We start from the raw sequence: 22,279 nt of genomic DNA, 5'->3' as shown, positions 1-22,279 counted from the left end.
GCTGCCATGGACGCGGCAAAAGAAGAGTTAGGAGTGTGTGGTTCACCGACTTGGAATCCGGACACACACGTTCTGGATTTTATTGCCAACTAACAATCTTGAGGGAATGATTGGCTTAGCAACATAGCACCTCTCCCTGAACCTTGGTATTCCAGCTAGTTCTTGAAAATTACTGCCACGTGATAACTTTTTGGTGGTCTCTGTGTGGAGAAGACAGAGAAGGATAAATGGTATGAAAATTGGCATCAGTCTTGACATTTTGGCTGGCTGTCTCAGAGGGGTAGCTGTTGTACGGAGGGATGTGCTCTGTCAAGGGTTGGAGGGAAAAAAAGATGAGCTTCTAGTTATCACTTGGCTGCTCAGGGTGTCCGATTGTTGGAAGTAGAGTTGGGGAAACCCAGAATACACTGGTGAAATCCAGGAAGCCAAGAGCATTGTGACGTCATGCGTGTGAGAGATCGAAATGGAAATTCCACTATTTAGGTGAAATCCAAGACTTTGAATAATCACAGATTCACGGGAAGTTGCAAAAAAAAAAAATATACAGGGAGGTACCATGTACCCTTTACCCCTGCAACGTCTTGCTTAACGATCATAACAAAACTATGAAATGATGCAGAGTGCTTTTGAAACAGCTAGGTGACACATCAAGATGATGAAATCACAGTGCTGTTGCAAAGATAGCATCGATTTTTTTTGAGCCCCTACTATGTGCCCATCCATATATGGGGCATAGGGAGTGTAAATAAATCAGTCTCGGGTCCTCCACTGAGGGAGCTACAGAATAACCAGGGAGTCTGACATCCAATAAAAAAATTATGTGCATAATTCATGAATCACAGTTGTGATAAGTGCTATGAAATGAAAATAGAACCCAAAGAAAAAAAAGTTGATTTCGTGAAAAGATACCTTAAAACGCTTCCATGACGTTTCATAATCTTATTTTAAGATTTGCCAAAGATTCTACGGTAGCTGCAACTTTGAAGTTTACTCCTTGTATTACATTTATTATAACTGCGTCCTTTCTGGGCTTATTTTTTCCCGATTTCTTCTTTTTTTTCCAGTCTGTGGAAGCCAAGCATGTCTTGGAATGGGCACTGATGGTTCTGCCCACAAATGACAGTTTATGAGGGTGTTTTTAATGTACGTTAGCAACTTGGCTGCAGAAAGGGAATCAGACCTCAGAGATCCATTCCTTAATGTCACCAGCAATTAGGAGCGGTCACACCGAAACTGACGCCTGCCAAGAGGAGGGATTCTTGAATGTTGGTTGGTTTGGCGAGACCCTGAGGCATCTTCTCGATTACAAACCTTGCTGCCTCTGGTTTCACAGGGCAGCTCTGGCCAGCCACGCAGAGTTCACGTGCACAGGGTTCCTTCTTGTGGTTCAGCGATATGAGCTAATTTGGAATCCTTATGGTTTAAGTGCAGAGAGGAACAATTACGTGTATGTTCCCTGTTGAACACAACACGTGGTATCCAGGCAACTCAAGTGAAACGTAGGGGAGAGAGCAGCTCTCCCCACCTGCTTGGTAAACTCAGCTCAGGTGGCGGAAATAATACCTGGATAAATACCACCGATCACTTAGGACATTTTCTTTAGATCAACATTTGCCCTGGGAGGTTCTCAGGTCTTTTGGCTTTGGCCAAGCAAACTGTGTTTCAGACAACAAGTGGAAATCAGAGGTTTGCCAGAAATGGCCGGGCGGAATGGGCTTTAACAGCGGTGTAGGCAGCGGGGCTTCTCTTCCGAGGTCAACTTTGGGTCTGTGTGAGATGCAGCCTAGATTTAGGATACCTGCCCAAGAGGCACGTGATATCCAGAAGTGCTGACTTTCCGTCTGTTCAAGTGGAGTGTCTTTTGCAATTTCCCACTCCTCCTTTTACATTCTACGTCACGGAGCCTTCCAGAATGCACTGTTGGTACAGAAGCAAGATCTCCACTTCAGGGGCTGTATTTGGCCACCTGAAAATCCCAGTCCTTGTCCTTCATCATGACTTTAAATTCGTGAGGTGGGGGAGCGGAAGCCCCCCACGATATCCGTTGCCCCAAACCTGACTTTTCTTCCCTCTATGGGGAAATGGCTGGATCTGTTGATGATCCTCTTAATGGGAATCTTTTTGTTGAATTTCACTTCTATTATACATTTTAAATTATAATTTTAAGAATGATTTTTTTTCCCCCAGAGTATTAGAGTGGAGTTTGGGATCGTTCGTTATTTTTATTTTTTTGGCGGTACGCGGGCCTCGCACTGCTGTGGCCTCTCCCGTTGCTGAGCACAGGCTCCGGATGCGCAGGCTCAGCGGCCGTGGCTCACGGGCCCAGCCGCTCTGCGGCATGTGGGATCTTCCCGGACCGGGGCACGAACCCGTGTCCCCCGCATCGGCAGGCGGACTCTCAACCACTGCGCCACGAGGGAAGCCCCATTCGTTATTTTTAATGAATGCTGGTGAGTGGGGAGGTGTGCTCTTGGGCCCGGAAGCCTCATGTACTAATCTTTGCAGGCAGATGCTGTTCTAACTCTTGGAGGCACCTCCTCTATACCCCACAGGGCCTGGCATCGTGCCCTGAACATATCAGCTCTCAGTGCACGCTGCCTGCTTCGCTGTTGAAGACGTGTAACTGGATCGTACAGGTGTTAAGAGCTGGGCTTTGGAGAGGTGGTATCTGATTTTGAATCAGATACCTGCTTCTGCCACTTAGTCTTCTGAGTCCTTGGACAAACCACTTAACCTCCCTGAGCCTCAGTTTCCTCATATGTAAAATGGGGATAATAAGATCCACTACATAGAGTTGTGAAAATTAAATGAGACGGTGCTTACCACGTTACATAGAGCCTGTGGATCGCCTTTCTCCCTGTTAGATTGTAAGCCCCATGGGGTAAGGATATGTCTCATTCACTGCTATATCCCAATGCCTGGTACATAGTAGATGCTCAAGAAAATACTCATTAGATTAACAAAAACGTGTTGTAGATTTTTCTATGATATTACTGAGTAGAGGAAGAGAACAGTTTAAAGATTTGAGGAATGAAGACATGAGACAATTCTATTTGGAACATAAAATAATGGGAGGAAATTACTTTTATCAACATGAGTTATGTAGATGTATCTTAGTATTGGGCATTAATCCCACTTTTAAGTAAATTTATTATTTTAACTAAGAAGTCATCATTAATTTCTTAATAAAAACATTAATGATGTTTTTAGGATTCCTGAGAGAAACTGACTTAGATGTTGGAAAATCTTTGACTAATATGCATGTTTTTAATAGAATTATGGTTTTGGGCACCAAATATGGCAGTGATGTCCCCTTTCTTTCATTTCTTCTCTTTCCCCCTCCTTCTTTCTTGCTGTCTTTCTCTGCCTCCAAAACACAACGCTATCGTGCATTGAAAACATTTCTGAGAATTAAGGATGAGGGGAATGTTAGCTTCTCAGGGAAAGTTTAAAATAAAGTCAAAATAGTGTTTTTCCTTAGGAGTTACTCAAGCTTTGTAATTCCATAGGTAATCAGTAATTTTTCTGCTCTCCAGATTACCCAAATCTGGTATCAACCTGTAGCCAGTTTGGAGCATCAATTCTTGTCTGACTCAGTTGGGAATGAGGTGGGCACTCATTCAAACACCCATCGCAGAGTAGTACCAAGTGGCTTTGCGTGTTTTAAGGACAGTTCTTCAACTCGCCACCAGATGGCAGAGGTACTCCACTGAAGTTCACCAATGCGTTTGCTGCGTTAAAACAGCTTTTGACACTTTTCTCCTTTCTGGACTTTCGGGATGCAGAAAAGAGAGCAGCTCATGAGGGCTTGTACTTAAACATTTTATGTAGGAATTAAAGTACATGTTAATACAGATTCTGGCACTTATTTGCCCACTTAAAATAGCTAAAGGGTTATGTATTTTTAACCCTTAAGAGACTGGTGTTGACATGTAATTTTGATTATTATTATTTTTTCTTAAGGTCAACTTTGATTTCCCATCTCCTTATTTCTAAGCCCCAGTCTGTCTCCCCCCCCCCCCTTTCTTTGTGGGATCATAACGAGGCTAAGAATTAAGAACAAGAGTGTTGGAAACCCTCAGCTCTGGGTTCAAGTCCAAACTATTCCACTTGGGTGAGCCGCTTACCCCATCCATGCCTCCGGTTCCTACAGAGTGAAATGTTGGAGGGTGTGAATGAGGTGACCTAGCTGATGCCCCCGGGGCACCTATGGTGCTCACACGGTTGTGTTTACTGTTAGCTGTGCAAAGGCAGTGCAGTATTTTACATCTCTGTGTAATATTTTTATTTATTTATTTTTTGCTGTATGCGGGCTTCTCACTGCTGCGGCCTGTCCCGTTGCAGAGCACAGGCTCCGGACGCGCAGGCTTTGCAGCCACGGCTCACGGGCCCAGCCGCTCTGCGGCATGTGGGATCCTCCCGGACCGGGGCACGAACCCGTGTCCCCTGCATCGGCAGGCGGACTCTCAACCACTGCGCCACTAGGGAAGCCCCCTCTGTGTAATATTTTATATCTCTGTACGGATGCTACATTGTAACTTAGCGACGGCCCCTTTGCTTGCTCTTCCCATTCTCACCACTACCCTCTGGGTAGGCTGCACCAGTGGTTCTCGTTGCTGGAGAAAGGGGAGTGGTATTGCCTCCTCAGGGCACAGCTGGCAATGTCCAGAGACAGTTTTGGTTGCCACAGTTGGAGAGTGGGTAGAGGCTAGGGATGCTGCTGAACATCCTGTAGTGCACATCCTGCAGCGCCTCCCACCCTCCACCCAGCAAAGAATGATCCAGCCCCAAATGTCAACAGTGCCCAAGTTGAGAGACTCCGGGCTCACTGGTACGCAGTAGAAGAAAAGTTCCCGCTATCTGGTCTAGTCCATTCAACCTGATGAAATTCCAAACATATATTGTACTAATCAGGCCTGTAGTAGACTCTGGAGCCCCAAGGATGATAAGACACAGACTCAGTCTTGGATCTGGGAAGGGTCTGGGATTTTACTCACAGGCTAATGACTTAGCCTCTTACTGGTTCGCTGGATGCTGGCAGAAGACAGAGTCCTGGGTCAGAGACGAGGGACTTCATTATTCATGGCAGAGCAGACTGAATGAGTATTATGATGGCCTGGGTTCCCCTTGTCCTCCAAGCCCCACAGGGGCAATATGAGGGGTCCAGGTGGATGTTAGGTGTGCAGCGGGTTTGTATCATAGCCGAGGAATGCTGAGCTTGGGGAATCCACTGTTCTTAGAGTAAGTGATAAGCAAGCCCGTTTTTTGTCTGGGGGGAAGACATTATCCCATCTCTCAAGGGTGTAAAGAATTATACACAAGGTGCAGAGGATACAGAGCAGGGTATTTCAGATGGGTAGCGTTTGAGAAGGCTTCACGGAGGAGGAGATATCTGAACTGGGTTTTGAAGGGTGAATAGGATTTCAACTCATAGACAAGGGGAGACAATATTTCTCTCTTCTTCCCAGAAATAAATTAACTTATCTCCTGAGCAGCTCAGCACAGGTTGTATGGGAACAGGGAGGACATTCTGGAAAAGTCCTGGCTGGGTTTGATTAACTAATGAATCTGGGCGGGCTGTTGCCAATTATGTCATGCTATTGTCAACTTACGTCTCAAGGTAATTTACTATGAGCAGGTAGGCTATGTTTTTTTTCAGTATTTTTTAATTGAAGTATATTTGGTTTACAATGTTGTGTTAATTTCTGCTATACAGCAGAGTGATTCAGTTATACATATATATATATATATATATATATACACATTCTTTTTTTTAATATTCTTTTCCATTATGGTTTATCATAGGTTATTGAATATAGTTCCCTGTGCTGTACAGTAAGGCCTTGTTATTTGTCCACTCCATATATAAAAGCTTACATGTGCTAACCCAAGCTACATTTTTCTTATGTGATTTTTTTTTCCCATGCTGTAGCTGGGAACCTGTACTGGCCCACAGGAACCAGACTTCTTTATCACCAGTAGACCCTCCTTCAGTACATGATAGCCTGTTTGGCCAAGGTTGACGGACTGGAAAGCAGGATCCGGTGGACCACCTACAGAAGGAGATGGAGAAGGAGGTAAGGGCAGGAATGTTGAGTCCAGTGAGTGAGCCTGAGAACTGTGTGGGTCAGCACCAGGGCGTGAGCTCTTGTTGCCCGTGGTAGTATCCTCTGGGCACACTGGCTGTATTGAAAGTATCAAAGGTGGGCAGGCAGGATATAAAACGCAGCCTCACGCTGGAGAATCCTATGTGATGCCGCCACAGTGTGGCCTGTTATACCACAGTGGAAAAGGCGGTCCTAGGTTACATGCATCAGCGTGGATAAATCCCAGTCTTTTAATCCTAAGCCCAGAAACCATTCTATATATTTCCATTCGGAAGGGTTTAGTACAGGAGATCAGGTCCTACAAATTGTTGGAAGGGATGGGAGGGGGCGAAATCCAGAGATGGGGATGCTCCTCGGAAACCAGAACATTGCAGGAAGCCACTATGGCTACCACAGACACCATCGCTGCCTGAGGAGGAGTGAAATCCACCTTGTACCACCGTCCACCTGTCGTTGGTCATGGAACAGAAACCCTGTTGGCAAGAGATTTTTGGGGATTGTGGCCCTCAGGCTTCTACTTCCTGTGACAGAGCTGAGAACAAGGGGACAGGATAGTGTTGAGTGTCCCTAGACAAGAGTAACACGATGGCGAGTGACAAAGCAACTCCCAGAAGATTACCTGCAACATGGTGGGATCTTAATTCCCCAACCAGGGGTTGCACCTGGGCCCTTGGCAGTGAGGACGCGGAGGCCTAACCACCGGACCGCCAGGGAATCTCAACATGGTACCATTTTTATAAAGCACGAAATGAAACAACATGTTGTTGGGCCATTCACGCAATGGTTCGCCTGAGCCGGCTTGAACTGACTTGCGAGATCCAATAGTTAAATTTTCAGGAATTCGGCAAGGCAGTTGTTAAACACAGCTGTTATTAAAGATTAAATTATATAAGCTTACAATAAAATAATTACAGCAACAGGAATGGTAATAAATACTCTAACTCATCACCTCCTAATGATCTTACTTATTTTACTATTATCTATGCTGTTGAGGTTATTCTATCTATTGCATCTGTATGGTAAAAATCCTATAAACTGGCATGCTACCATGATCTCTTTCCAATTCAGTGTTCAGTGACATCACCTTGGTAGCTTGAAATGGGCCCCTATTTATATGAAAGAAATTGGCCAGTGCTACAAATCAGGGCGTGATTGCTTTGTTGATTGTCTGGATATAACAAAATGACGGACTAAATGTTAATGATTAACAGATTAAACTTAAATGTTTGTCATGTCTGCGGCTGTTACATTGTGAATAGCACAGAAATTGAGGAAATAGCCTTCCAGTATTTGAAAACTATTATCCGATTCAACAAAGAAGTTGCTCACATAATTGATAAAAAAGTGATTTTCTACCATGTGTCTCTGTCATTTTGCTTTCTTCTTACTTGTTTATGTAAATGAAAATATCAACCAACCTTCATACTGAAACTACATTGGTTCATCTGTTGCAACCGTAGGTTGGCCACAATTATGAAAGTTTGGCAAAAATAAAAACTATTCTGTGAGAATCAATTGAATGTTAGAGGTTTATAATAAGGATATTATGTATTTTATTATTTGTAAACTGTGTGATATACATCCTTTGTATCACACAATTTATAACAAACTTATTAGGATATGCACACATATTTAATTTTTGGAGAGCTGATTTTTAAACATTTACCATCACATCACTGCATATATATGATGAAGCAAGGGGATGATTAACAACATTCCAGGTAGCTGTTACCTTTGGGAGAGACCCCACATGGATATCCACTCACACCCCCTTCCGTTTTGTCTTCCTGCCCTCGTTTGCCATCTACCTAGTCATCCAAGTTCAAAGTTGGGGAGTCGTGCAGGAATCCTCCCTCCCCCTTCACATCTCATTGCCAGCTATGGTTGATTTTTCCTTCCCAACATGTCATGGTATTTATGGTTCCACCTGGAGGGAACTGTTTCCAGCTTGGAACCCAGTTGAGAAACGCCTCTTCCCACTGATTCCGCTCCTAGAACACACAGGGCACTGACTGCAGTGGAGGATATAGTTGTCAGACAGAAGACAGAGGATGAAGAGTGAGCCAGAGCTCTGGGTTTCACTCAGGTTCTCAGCAAAGTTGCTGTGGGCATCGATCAATCTACGCGAAGCCAGCCTCTGCCAAGACAATTGATGAAGGTCTATAATCGATACAGAAAGAAGACTTGGGGCAGCTCATAAGGAGAGACCAAGAGTTAGGTCCCTGCGAAGAAGAAAGTGCCAGCCCAGTGTCAGTCCTGGGATGCAGGGTACACAGAGGAGGATGCGCAGGGTCCACGGGGACAGATCCAGACCAGAGGATGGGGCTGCTCTCCAGGTGGAGCAAGTGAAAACTGGCACGGAGGTGGGGCTGAGCCAGTGTAGCCGGTGCGTTGCCCTGACCCCAGCCAGAGGCCTCCCCGCTGTGTCCGGAGACAGAACACAGGCACCAGGAGCTTCACCACCTCTCCATGATGCAGCTGCTTCCCAGTGAAGCTCTGGAGGAGGAAGGAAGGAAGGAGGGCAGAGCGTGGGGAGAAGCTGGGAAGGGGCAGAGCTGTGAGGACGGACTGCTGCTTCTCCTTGGCTGCCTTTAGCATCTGTGTCCGTAGGATGTTCATCACCTGTGCCCAAGGCAGACGCCCTCTCTGCTAGGATGTGCTTTTCTGTGCCACGAACAAAGCCCCCGTCTGCCTCCCGTTCTTCCTCCTCCTCCAGTCTCTCCAGATTCTGCCCTGCTTAGGTCTCCTCTGAAGAGAGGAGGGAGCTCCTCATTGCTCCGGCCTCACCCCTTGTTGATATCAGTATCTTGCAAAACATGAGTCTTAGTTGTGGAAATCATTAATGCCTAAGTCACCTCGTAAGGGAGTCAATATACACAGAATTCAGCTTTCTGTTTACACGGAGGGTTTACTAGCTCTGCTGTTTTCATCAAGTCCTGTATTTATTTATTTGGGGGGACTTTTTTTTTTTTTTTTTTTTTTTTTTTTGCAGTACACGGGCCTCTCACCGCTGTGGCCTCTCCTGTTGCGGAGCACAGGCTCCGGACGCGCAGGCTCAGCGGCCATGGCTCACGGGCCCAGCCGCTCCGCAGCATGTGGGATCTTCCCGGACCGGGGCACGAACCTGTGTCCCCTGCATCGGCAGGCGGACTCTCAACCACTGCGCCACCAGGGAAGCCCTGTTTGTAGATTTTTTGATGATGGCCATTCTGACCGGAGTGAGGTGATACCTCATTGTAGTTCTGATTTGCATTTGTCTAATGATTAGTGATGTGGAGCATCCTTTCATGTGTTTGTTGGCAATCTGTATATCTTCTTTGGAGAAATGTCTATTTAGGTCTTCTACCCATTTTTGGATTGGGTTGTTTGTTTTTTGATATTGAGCTACATGAGCTGCTTGTATATTTTGGAGATTAATCCTTTGTCAGTTGCTTCGTTTGCAAATATTTTCTCCCATTCTGAGGGTTGTCTTTTCGTCTTTTTTATGGTTTCCTTTGCTGTGTAAAAGCTTTGAAGTTTCATTAGGTCCCATTTGTTTATTTTTGTTTTTATTTCCATTACTCTAAGAGGTGGATCAAAAAAGATCTTGCTGTGAATAATGTCAAAGAGTGTTCTTCCTATGTTTTCCTCTAAGAGTTTTATAGTGTCTGGCCTTACTTTTAGGTCTTTAATCCATTTTGAGTTTATTTTTATGTATGGTGTTAGGAAGTGTTCTAATTTCATTCTTTTACATGTAGCTGTCCAGTTTTCCCAGCATCACTTACTGAAGAGGCTGTCTTTTCTCCATTGTATATTTTTGCCTCCTTTATCAAAGATAAAGTGACCATATGTGCGTGGTTTTATCTCTGGGCTTTCTATCCTGTTCCATTGCTCTGTACTTCTGTTTTTGTGCCAGTACCATACTGTCTTGATTACTGTAGCTTTGTAGTATAGTCTGAACTCTGGGAGCCTGATTCCTCCAGTTTCGTTTTTCTTACTCAAGATTGCTTTGGCTATTTGGGGTCTTTTGTATTTCCATACAAATTGTGAAATTTTTTGTTCTAGTTCTGTGAAAAATGCCATTGGTAGTTTGATAGGGATTGCATTGAATCTGTAGATTACTTTGGGTAGTACAGTCATTTTCACAATGTTGATTCTTCCATTCCAGGAACATGGTATATCTCTCCATCTGTTTGTATCCTCTTTAATTTCTTTCATCAGTGTCTTATAGTTTTCTGCATATAGGTCTTTTGTCTCCTTAGGTAGGGTTATTCCTAGGTATTTTATCTTTTTGTTGCAGTGGTAAATGGGAGTGTTTCCTTACTTTCTCTTTCAGATTTTTCATCATTAGTGTGTAGGAATGCAGGAGATTTCTGTGCATCAATTTTGTATCCTGCTACTTTACCAGATGCGTTGATTAGCTCTAGTAGTTTTCTGGTAGCATCTTTAGGATTCTCTATGTATAGTATCATGTCATCTGCAAACAGTGACAGTTTTACTTTTTCTTTTCTGATTTGGATTCCTTTTATTTCTTTTCCTTCTCTGGTTGCGTGGCTAAAACTTCCAAAACTGTGTTGAATAATAGTGGTGAGAGTGGGCAACCTTGTCTTATTCCTGATTTTAGAGGAAATGGTTTCAGGTTTTCACCATTGAGAATGATGTTGGCTCAGGGTTTGTCATATATGGCCTTTATTATGTTCAATAAGTTCCATCTGTGCCTACTTTCTGGAGAGTTTTTATCATAAATGTTGTTGAATTTTGTCAAAAGCTTTTTCTGCATCTGTTGAGATGATCATATGGTTTTTATCCTGCAATTTATTAATATGGTGTATAACTGATTGATTTGCGTATATTGAAGAATCCTTGCATTCCTGAGATAAACCCCACTTGATCATGGTGAATGATCCTTTTAATGTGCTGTTGGATTCTGTTTGCTAGTATTTTATTAAGGATTTTTGCGTCTATGTTTAGCAGTCATATTGGCCTGTAGTTTTCTTTTTTTGTGACATGTTAGTCTGGTTTTGGTTTCAGGGTGATGGTGGCCTCATAGAATGAGTTTGGGAGTGTTCTTTCCTCTGCTATATTTTGGAAGAGTTTGAGAAGGATAGGTGTTAGCTCTTCTCTAAATGTTTGATAGAATTCGCCTGTAAAGCCATCTGGTCTTGGGCTTTTGTTTGTTGGGAGACTTTTAATCACAGTTTCAATTTCAGTGCTTGTGGTAGCTCTGTTTATATTTTTTATTTCTTCCTGGTTCAGTCTCGGAAGGTTGTGCATTTCTAAGAATTTGTCCATTTCTTCCAGGTTGTCCGTTTTATTGGCAGAGAGTTGCTTGTAGTAATCTCTCATGATCCTTTGTATTTCTGCAGTGTCAGTTGTTACTTCTCCTTTTTCATTTCTAATTCTATTGATTTGAGTCTTCTCTCTTTTTTTCTTGATGAGTCTGGCTAGTGGTTTATCAATTTTGTTTATCTTCTGAAAGAACCAGCTTTTCGCTTTATTGATCTTTGCTATTGTTTCCTTCGTTTCTTTTTCATTTATTTCTGACCTGATCTTTATGATTTCTCTCCTTCTGCTAACTTTGGCGGTTTTTTGTTTTTCTTTGCCTAATTGCTTTAGGTGTAAGGTTAGATTGTTTGTTTGAGATTTTTCTTGTTTCTTGAGGTAGGATTGTACTGCTAGAAACTTCCCTCACCAAGTCCTGTATTTAAGAGCCTCTGGTCAATGTTCAGCAGTAAGACCTGGCCCGGGTAGACCCAGCTTTAGTAATGCGGGCAGGGTTCTGTAGCCTGAGCTCGGCACGACCTGGGAAAAATAATGATTTTACAGCATGAGGCCCAGCTTCCTTTGAGTGCGTTCCAGGTTGTGTAAAGACAGATGGCAAATAAATAAAAGTGTGTTTGTAGCTGGTAATTTGGAATTTGGAATGTAAAGACACTACCCAGTCAAGGCAACCACAGTATCCACAGATGTAAGAGGGCTTGACTCCACTTAATGAGAAAATGCAAATTAAAGACAAGGCTTCATACTTTCTCCCACAGAGCAAGAAGCCAAGCAGTCCTGCCCCCAAGGAGACAGGCTCCAAGTTCACTGTGGCCTCCTCTGGGAGGCTGACCATGCCCAGAGTCAGACCTCAGGTGGCCTTGGCCTTGAAGACACTGTACTCTTCTATCCCTTCCTTCTGCTGCAGCATCACCTGGTGCTTTGAGCTGGAAATACTCCTCCCAGTACCAGCCCCAAGGAGCCTCTGTATTTAGGAAAAGCCCCTGGCCAGCCCTCTTCCCCTAGAACACGAGGAGGCTGCAACACTTCTCAAACCTACATTTCCCCCCGCAACACTAGAACATTACTTAAGGGAAGAATGCCAACTGGTTATTATTCAACAGTCTGCAGTCTCACAGGAGTCATTCATTCCTTTTTTTTTTTTTCCCACCCCATCTCATCCTGCCTCAGCAATTAGATAATGTGAGTGGGCATATACCCTGTTAAACAGCTGCTGGGAATTCTCCTTAGGAGCAAGAGGTGATGTGCGTGTTTGTGGGTGCTGACTTGTGTGTTTCCTGTGCTTAAGACTGCAAAGTACGAAAGGCCTGATCGCTGGGCAGAGACAGGCAGAGCGGGCCAGGCAGGGTGCGCAGCGAAGGCTGCGGAGAAATGAGGACTCCAGGGAGAAGCATTTCATGCCGGCCCCTTGCCAGGGGGCCAGCTGTACGGCTATTTCCTGCTGCAGTGGTGCTGCCCGGGCTCCGTCTGGTCCTAGTCCTGGAAGGGAAACGCTGGCCGATTCTCTAGTACATTTATCATTTTCAGGCTTTGTGACTAACCACAAAGCTGGATGGAACATTCTCGTAAGAAATAGAAGCGTCCACCGTTGATCAAAAGGAATCACTCCGCAGCTATTTGTAACTTGGCTGCCGTGCCAGGAGCTGCTTGGCCTTAGCTGAGGGTGCGGTGGCTCTCATCACAGGGCACCGAAATTCTCTGCACTGTTTGCTCAGCTGCTGTCTGTTTGCAGAGCTATTTAGATTCTCCCGTAGAAAGGAAAGCTTTCCATTCTTGGAGAAACCACAGTGATTAAGTACATATAAGAGAAAAGCATTATGATGACTCATCAGAACAAAATCAATGATTCCCTTTCTGCATTATACCCGATGAGGTTTAGAGTCCACAGCTTTTAGCAAGAGCGCGGGTGTGACTTTGGGGTCGGAAGAGGAGAGGGCAGAACCGCACGAAGGCCAGTGAGCACGGGACTTGCCAGTTGGGAAAAGGACTGAACTTTAATGACCCGATTAAATGCCCCTTTAAAATCTGACCCGGGAAATTCTTAACCTTTGTAATAGGGGAAAATAATGTCTGAGGAAGCAAGAATTTTGGGTTAGCTTCTATGCAGTCATTTGAGGCCACCCAACCTAAACTCTCTGTCCTAAGGGATGCTTTCTACAAAACCTGCCTTGAAAGTTGAAGAATCTCATGTTCCTCTAAATTTTCATGCAGCCAAAAAAAGTGGGAAGACACCTTTGTAGGAAAGCTTCAGTGCGGGGAAGGCCCACCACCTCATGAGACTTCCAGATTTTGAACAGCCTTCGTTGTTGGAAAGGTCTCCTTCACATTTTGCTAAAAATTGTCTCCCTCTCAATTTTGTCTTTTGGTCTCAGTTGCCCTTTGAAACTATATGAAAAAAATCCAGCTCTCTTCATACTGAGGTCCTTGCAATGTTTAAAGATGACACTGGTGTTTACGTTGCCTCATTGTCTCCTGTCTGAATGTCCTCACTGCTTTCTGATGCGAAGGGAGAACACTCTCACCTCCTGCAGCAGTTGTCCAGTAGCAATATAGACCCCGCACATCGTTCATGTACAGAGATCGGTCACCTCCTTTGCTTATGACACTGTACTTCTATTAATTTATCCATCCTGAGATCTCATTTGGTTTTTTGGTAGCTGTGTCACACCGTTGGCCTGTGTTTACCTTCAAGTCTAAAGAACAATCAACCTGTTATTCCCTTACATTTCCATGTACCCAGAGGGTTCTGAAAAGAAGCAGAAGTGAACATTTTAACCTAGTCACTGTTCGTTTGTTTTGCTTTTCTGCTGGCCTTTGAATATGCCATTTGATGTGAGAGTCTTCAGCCAGTGGATGTATGATGTTGCTATGCAACTTTGCATTGTTTTGCATACTTAATGTGACAGGATCACACTAAAATTCATGTTTTCCTTTGGGAGTGGTGGCTGGAGTTTTGTTAGATTTTTTTTTCCCCCAGTTTTATTGAGAAACAGTTGGCATACATTGCTCTATAAGTTTAAGGTGTACAGTGTGATGGTTTGATTTATATATATTGTAAATGACGACCGCAGTAGGTTTAGTTAACATTTATTGTCTTGTATAGACACAGTAAAAAGAAAAGAAAAAAGCAAGTTTAAATTTATCAGTGTTATAAGAGATGAAGATTTAATACCTCTACCTCTCCTTCCTCATTCTTTCCCCCAAATTATCATACTTTTAATTATGCCAGTAATTAGTGTTTGCAACATTCTAATTATGTAAATATTGTTCACTGCAGACAGAACCTATTAGAATACGGTGATTACATCCTTTCTTTTCTCTCTTTTTTTTTAAAAAAATGAAGTATAATTGACCTACAACACTATGTTGGTTCCGGGTTCACACAGTAGTGATTTGAAATTTCTATACATTTACTAAATGATCCCCACCTTTGTGAGATTTTTTTTTTTTTGTGGTACGCGGGCCTCTCCCTGTTGTGGCCTCTCCCGTTGTGGAGCACAGGCTCCGGATGCACAGGCTCAGTGGCCATGGCTCACGGGCCCAGCAGCTCCGCGGCATGTGGGATCTTCCCGGACTGCGGCACGAACCCGTGTCCCCTGCATCGGCAGGCGGACTCCCAACCACTGCGCCACCAGGGAAGCCCCTCTGTGAGATTTTTTGAAAGGAACTGTACGTCCCGGCTAAAGCACACGTGCAGCTGAGTAAGCTGACGGCGTCATTCCCAATCAGGAGCTGACCCCGCCTGTCTAGAAGTTTGAGGGCATTTGTAGGCATGTTTGCAGAGCCCTGGGAACCTCCTGTGACAGCCTGTAAATAACCTCTGGGTGCCCGGTGCTGGTGTTAGGTTCTGGCTTGGCAAGGGTACCCGGCATAGTCCCCGCCTTTGATATCAAGTGTAGCCTTTGGAGTGACCACCCTTGTACCTTACACAGAGGGGACCCTCTAAAAGCTTTTGTAGGGTGGGCACATTCATTCAAAAGTTTATTTGTTATACCCTCCTGAATCAGTAGGTAGTACTCAGAGATGTATCTGCTGTGAGTGGACAGAGCCTGTCCGAAAATGTCTCTCCAGCTCTGTCATCGTTGGGACAGCTATCAGTCTGAAGCCCGTCTTGAACCAGAGTGGATGCTGACCCAGAGATGGGAGACCCGGCCTTCGGGAAAGCAGGAGCTGCTTCCTTATCCCCGTCTCCCTGTGCTGAATCCTTAGCCTCAATCCCAGGAGCCTGAGCATGTCTCTTCTTTCTCTGGATTTCTTTAGCACTTATGGCTTATATTAAACCCTCGGGTATTTACACATCTAATTAATAATTAACCTGTTAACTTTTCCCTATGAGTACGTCTGGCCTCCTCAGCTACATTGTCTGATCATTTGTATCCTCCACAGACCTAAGAGTGCAGTTTTGCCCATCAAAAGGCCGACATAGATAGATGTAGGATTAAACCATGGAGATCTGAGAGGAGTCGGTTTCTCCCTCAGGAGAAAGGGCAAAGGAAACAGACTTTTAGGAAATTCATATTCTGTGCCAGGCACTGTGCTGGGAACGTTACATTTGTTTTTTCCTATAATCCCTGTAAGACTCTCAAGTAAGTATCACTATCCTCGTTTTGCAGAATAGGAAATGAAATCTCAGAGAAGTTGAGAAACTCTCAAACTGCATACAGAGAGGAAAGAGGCTGGGCTGGATTTGAACTTGGGTTGCTGTGCCTGCAGCAGTGGTGCTAGGGAGTCTGTCCTCCCTCTTGGAGGTGCAGCGGGGCTGGAGGTTAGGACATTGCTTGTGGCTGTAGCTGCCACGTGGCCACCCTTGAGTTATCAGCCAGCACCATCTCACTGCTGAAGAAAGATAGGAAAAAGGCCAGGGATGAAAGAACCAGGGGACATAAGAGAGAAAGGTACAACCATGAAGCATGGGAGAGAGAGTGGAAAATTGCAGATCACTTAACATTCTCTGTGCAGGAAGCATCTCACGCCTGCTCAGTAGAGTGAAGTGTTCATCAACGGAGTAGCTTGTAAACCCCCGAGAAGGCATAGCGACGGCCTTGCTGATATCAGTACTGTTCTCCCCTAAAGAGGAAGGAGTATTCTCAGCTTCTGAAGACAAGGACTTTCAGTGGTGTTGGGGAGCTCTGAGAAGCTGGATCCCCTGTCATCAGATTGTATTTGGAGACTTTCTTAGGTTAGCACCAGGCTGTACTGTAGCAATAAATAAACCTTAGAACTCCGTGGCTTACACAATAAAGAGTTCTTTCTCACTCATGAAAATTCTGGTGTGGGTCAGGCGAGTCTTCAGGGCACTGTCCTCCACTCAGGGACCTGGTGATCCAGGCCACTTCCATATTGGGAAGCCAAGATCTCTGTATGTGGCTTCCAGGTTGCTGGGGCAACCAGGGTGGGAGGGTCAGCTTTTAAATGCTTTGGCATGGAAATGCCGTCGATCACTTCCACTCACAGCCCATTGGCCAGAACTGGTCAATGGTACCGCCCCCTGTGACGGGTGCTGCACGTCACTGGGAAAAGAGGGGCTGCTTGGGCACTCAATGACTGTTCAATGACTCTGACTCATTTCCTTTACTCTCTTCTGTCCAACCCTTTTTAAGGCAGCTCATTGCTCTTGGGAAAGAACACAGATGCCTTCATGGAGCTTGTTAGGCCCCTGGTGGTGGCCGTCATGTTCTAGTCACAGTGGACATTTCAGGTCTTGTGGCCCAATATGCCTTCTCTTCCTCACTGCCTTCTGTCTTCCCGAAATACTCTCCTCTGTCTGTTTTTCCTGTCCAATGCCTAATATTATTTATGTCAATGTTTAGATATCACCTATTATGGAAACTTTTCTGACACGAAATCTGGGTTAGGTGACCTTCTTTGGACAACCAGGTCATCCTTTATTTCCCCCACTGCGGTGGAAATGTATTATTTATTAGTCTATGACATCTTAGATTGCGGCTCTCTGATGCTTGGAACCATTGCAAGAGTGGTCCCTACATACGATGGCCAACACACAAAAGAGGCCTAGTTAGTGTACTTTGGATGCAGGAAGAGAAGAAATCTTCCAAGGCAGAATGTGTATGATTGTACTATCGCAGATTTGATTCTAAAGTTAATCTGGAAAAGCAAATGCTCTAGAAGAGTCAAGAAACTTTTCAAAAAGAAGAATGAAGGAGAGTCTTACTTTTCTGGATGTGAAAATGAACTATAAAGTTACAGTAATTAAAAGAGTGAGATGCTAGCCCAGGAGTAGACCAAGAGATGAACAGGATACTGAGAGCTGATGTTACTGTCTTGAGTCCAGACTCCGCAGGGCAGACCAGGCAGGCTGGAGACTCAGCCAGGGTTTCCGTGTTGCAGTCTTGGGCAGAATGGCTTCTTCTCCTGAAAACCTTAGTCTTTGCTCGTAAAGCCTTCAACTGTACATGGAGAATTGGTATATGATAAAGGAGGCATTTTACATCAGTGAAGAAAGGATAAATTATTGAACGAATTATGTTTACACGTCTGGCTGTAATTTGGTAAAATTAAAAAATAAGCTAAGATTTAAGAAATAAAACATTGAAAAAGAAAGTTATAACTTTAACTTATATCACATACAAAAGTGAATCTGAAATGATTATAGATCTAAACCTTAAGAAAAATCTTTAAAATACTAGTAAGCGCATAGGAAATATTTTCATTATGTTGGAGTGAGCAGAGCATTGAAAGAAATGACATATGGCCCATAAGTCAAATGGTTTAGAATGACATATTTGATAACAGTGAAGCAAAACCCTTCTATGTAACTAAAAGCTATATAACCCAATTTAAAGACAGCATATGAAGCTGGGAAAAATATTCACCCTGTGTCATTTAAAAAGGTTAGTATAAGAAGTGTCTAAGTGCCTACAAATCAGTAAGCAAGCAATTAACAATCCAATTTAAAATGGACGAAGGTTATGAAAAAGCAATTCATGGAAGAAAAAGTATACATAGCTTATAAGCAGAAGAGATGCTTATCCTTACTGATAATCAAATTAGTACAAATTAAAACAATGAAACAGCATTTTCTCCATGAGATTACACGTGTTAAGAAGGCTAACAGTACTCAGTATTGATGATGGTGGTATAATTTTTTAGAGACAAATTTGACAATATCTGTTTTTAAAAAGGGCCTATATTTTTGACCTTACAATTATACTTCATCTATAGGGGGTAAGTTAAGTGACTTATGGAATATTATTTAACATTTAAAGAAGTGAGATATAGTTACTATATATTCTGACATGTAACATGTCTGTAATAGAGACTTAGATTTAAAAAGTGACTTACAGGGAGTTCCCTGGGCGTCCAGTAGTTAGTACTAGATTTAAAAAGTGACTTACAGGGAATTCCCTGGGCGTCCAGTAGTTAGGACTAGATTTAAAAAGTGACTTACAGGGAGTTCCCTGGGCGTCCAGTAGTTAGTACTAGATTTAAAAAGTGACTTACAGGGAGTTCCCTGGGCGTCCAGTAGTTAGGACTTGGTGCTCTCACTGCCGTGACCCGGGTTCCATCCCTGGTGGATGAACTAAGATCCTGAAAGCCGTGTGGTGTGGCAAAAAAAAAAAAAAAAGACTTACAGAATAGTATGCAGTTTAGGACCCCATTTATTAAAAATATGTACGTATATTCTATATATGCATGGGAAAAAAAACCTGGAAGAATATGCAGCCAACTGTTAAGGGAGATAACCTCTCAGGAATAGGACTTTGGGAACTTCCATTTCTTATTTTCCATATTTTAGTATTATTACTTTTAAAATAAGTGTGATAGCTGTTTATAGTATTTTTAGAAAGAGATTAAAAAGACATTGCTGCGACTTCCCTGGTGGCGCAGTGGTTAAGAATCCGCCTGCCAATGCAGGGGACACGGATTCGAGCCCCGGTCCGGGAAGATCCCACATGCCGCGGAGCAACTAAGCCCATGCACCACAACTACTGAACCTGCGTGCCACAACTACTGAGGCTGCGTGCCACAACTACTGAAGCCCGCGCACCTAGAGCACATGCTCCACAACAAGAGAAGCCACCGCAATGAGAAGCCCACACACTGCAACGAAGAGTAGCCCCCGCTAGCCGCAACTAGAGAAAGCACGCGCACAGCAACGAAAACCAAACACAGCCAAAAAAAAATAAAAAATAAAAAAAAAATTAAAAAAAAAAAAAGGACATTGCTTCGTTTCACTGACCAAAGCTTTGACTGGTTACATAGGCTCTGAGGTTCAAAAAAATGCTTGTTGTGCCATGTCATGCTCAGATACGGTCATTGACTCATTCATTCATTGATTCACTGAGCAAGCATTCAGTGGATACCTTTGTTGTGTGAGGTCTTTTTTCCTACATCGCTCTTAACTGCGTAATTTTCTTCCTCATTTTACTCCAGAAAGTGAATAAATTGAAAAATAGTTGAGTCTAAAGCAAAGTATGCTTCTGTGGGGGACCCTCTTCGATACGCAGCAGAGGGCGCTGTGGCTGGGAACCAAGGGTACCTGTTGTTTGCTTGGATGTTTAAGGGAGTCCCTTTCTGATCCCGTCTAAAAGATTCATGTTGACAGAGGGTATTCTTATTGGGGAAAAAGCCCCCAAACCACTCCATATTCCTATTGCTGGTTAACTTTGTGTGGGCTCTCTCTACTTCAGAGCTATCAATTTCGTTCCTTTGTGGGCCTGTGTCCGTGCAGGGAGGGAGTGGACGTTTGGAAGTCGAGCAGTCCAAAGATAGCTGCATATGCGTCACATCTCATGAGGATGGAAGATTAAAATGAAAGATTATGCTCTAAACTTTGCCCTGTCTCGGCATCCAAATGCCACGAGACTGCTGGTTTACTGAACGCAAAACCAGAATGGTATGGTGACAGCACGCTGGGTAGGCTGTAACAGGAGACGTTGCAGCCACGGCAAATTTGCCCTCATGCCGTCGAATGCATTTTTGTTTTAGCTCCTGATTTCGGTCTGTATTGCTTTGTATTGCATTGTATTATTCATTGAATACAAAAGTGAAGCATGTTTTGGATAGTATGCCCTAAGTTCGACGTGAAATACCGGGATATTGTCCTGAAAGATTTTTGGATAGATTTGAACGTAAAAAACAGATAAAATAAGTCGTGATTCTTCATATCACAAAATGACACTTAGCAATAAGAAATTTGCTGCAGTACCTTTTTTTTTAAAATTGAAGTATAATTGATTTACAATATTGTGTTAGTGTCAGGTGTACCGCGTAGTGATTCTTTTTTTTTTCCAGATTATATTCCATTATAGGTTATTACAAGATATTGGGTATAGTTCCCTGTGCTATACAGTAAATCCTCGTTGCTTGTCTATTTTATGTATAGTAGTTTGTTAACCCCGTATTCCTCATCACTGCCGTATCTTTAAAGAACAATTTTCCTAGTCCAGATAAAATATGACGTCACTTCAAGAGCAGAATCTGTAATGAAGTCAGATATAGTACATTTTACAATTAAAATACACAAGTCCCTCGAATTCAGTTTGGCTCACGGTTAGTACAAATGGGAGACTTTAAAAAAAATCCTTTCCTTTCTCTCTAGCCCTTTGTCTTGTATTTTACCAAACTGTAGTTTCGGACAAGTCAGCTCTTCCCCACAGCACACAGGTAGAGCTGCCCTGCAGTCAGAGACATCCTTCAGCTGGAGAGTTGGTGAGGCTGTAAGAAGCTGAAGGAGCTTTGGTTACAAAGTACAAATAGAAGTGGAGAATTTATGCAATTTGACTAGTTAGAGAAAAAATCCATCTGACAGAATAGCAGTAGTGAGCTGTTAGACTGTGCCCAGTGGCATAGAATTTATAATTTCAAACATTTCTGGCTTCCTACATTAACTTTCTTGGTTAAACAGGTAGAATTCCCTGAAAATCTGTGGTTAGTTTCTCAAGTTCAATGAATGTATTAAGGAAATGTCAACATCTTAGCTGCTATACAGCTTTCTTTCTTAAAAAAATAAAAAAAATCTAAGGACATGAATTTGAAAAGGATAAGAAAAGATTTCGCATGTTATTGTATCTTGTGTCTGTGCTGAAATGACCTCCTTGAGATCCAACTCATTGACTTTATTTAATCCAAATGCAAGGGTAGTGTTCAGGGCTTGTGCCAGACTCAGCTTCTGTACCCGCCCAGATCTGCACCTCCCTCTTGCCTACTGGCTGGAGCTGCGCCAGCAGTGACTTGCTCTGTTCCTGTGGTCACGACGTCAGATTACTGCAGCTGCCACTCTCCATGCAGCCTGACCATCAAGAAGAGGCCACCGCCCCGGAGGAGGCTGGGACATCTTGGAAATGTGGAGAGATGAAAACCTCCTGGGGCCAACTTCACCCAGTGGGAGGCGGCGGATAGGAAGGAGCTGGTCAATGAGTTTTTTTTCCTTTCTCTTCAGAGACTGTTCTGAGATGCAACAGTTCCTACAACCTTCCTGAGGACATCACGTGAGGCTGCACAATCAGCCAGGCTGTCACAAAGCTTTGGCCAACTCAGTACCCTGCCCTCGTGCACTTGGGCTCCCTCTCCCCTGCCTCGCTGCTCTACCCCTCCCCCACCCCATTCTCTAGGATCACACCTTTGAATGAAGTATTAGCAAATAAACATATGCCCCAGGGTCTGTGTCTAGAGAACCTGGGCCAACAGAGTGGGAACCTAGGTTGGCTCTAGAAAGCAGACCCTCTGGTGCACTTTGGCAGAGGTGAGTGCGTGGTGACAGCCCTCCACACATGGTAGCATCACGATTACTAAAGCCTTTATCCGAAGTTAAAGAGGACAAGGGTGAAGTGGAGGTAAAGTGTGCGGATATCATTTCACTTCGGCACTCAATCCGTTTTGAGGCAATAAATATTAGGACGGTGATGTGCGGTAATCACTTTTGAAGGCTCTGGAAGCCTTGCAAAAAAATG

At 43.7% G+C, this 22,279-nt stretch overlaps 1 protein-coding gene across 5 annotated transcripts in view; it reads left to right on the top strand.

The window, feature by feature from the left end:
* SETD4 (SET domain containing 4) overlaps positions 1 to 22,279 on the top strand; it is a 412,601-nt gene that overhangs the window by 76,600 nt on the left and 313,722 nt on the right. For 4 of the 5 annotated variants that reach the window (XR_010943838.1, XR_010943837.1, XR_010943839.1 and 1 more), the window contains exon 12: positions 5,933 to 6,077. The gene's annotated coding sequence lies outside the window, so the exon portion shown is untranslated. Of the gene's footprint in view, positions 1 to 5,932; positions 7,619 to 22,279 lie in introns of those variants that run through there. The other variant, XM_067739434.1, reaches the window with a different exon arrangement.

Source organism: Pseudorca crassidens, chromosome 5, assembly GCF_039906515.1.
Source record: "Pseudorca crassidens isolate mPseCra1 chromosome 5, mPseCra1.hap1, whole genome shotgun sequence".
NCBI lineage: Eukaryota > Metazoa > Chordata > Mammalia > Artiodactyla > Delphinidae > Pseudorca > Pseudorca crassidens.
This window is presented reverse-complemented; position numbering and strand designations above follow the sequence as displayed.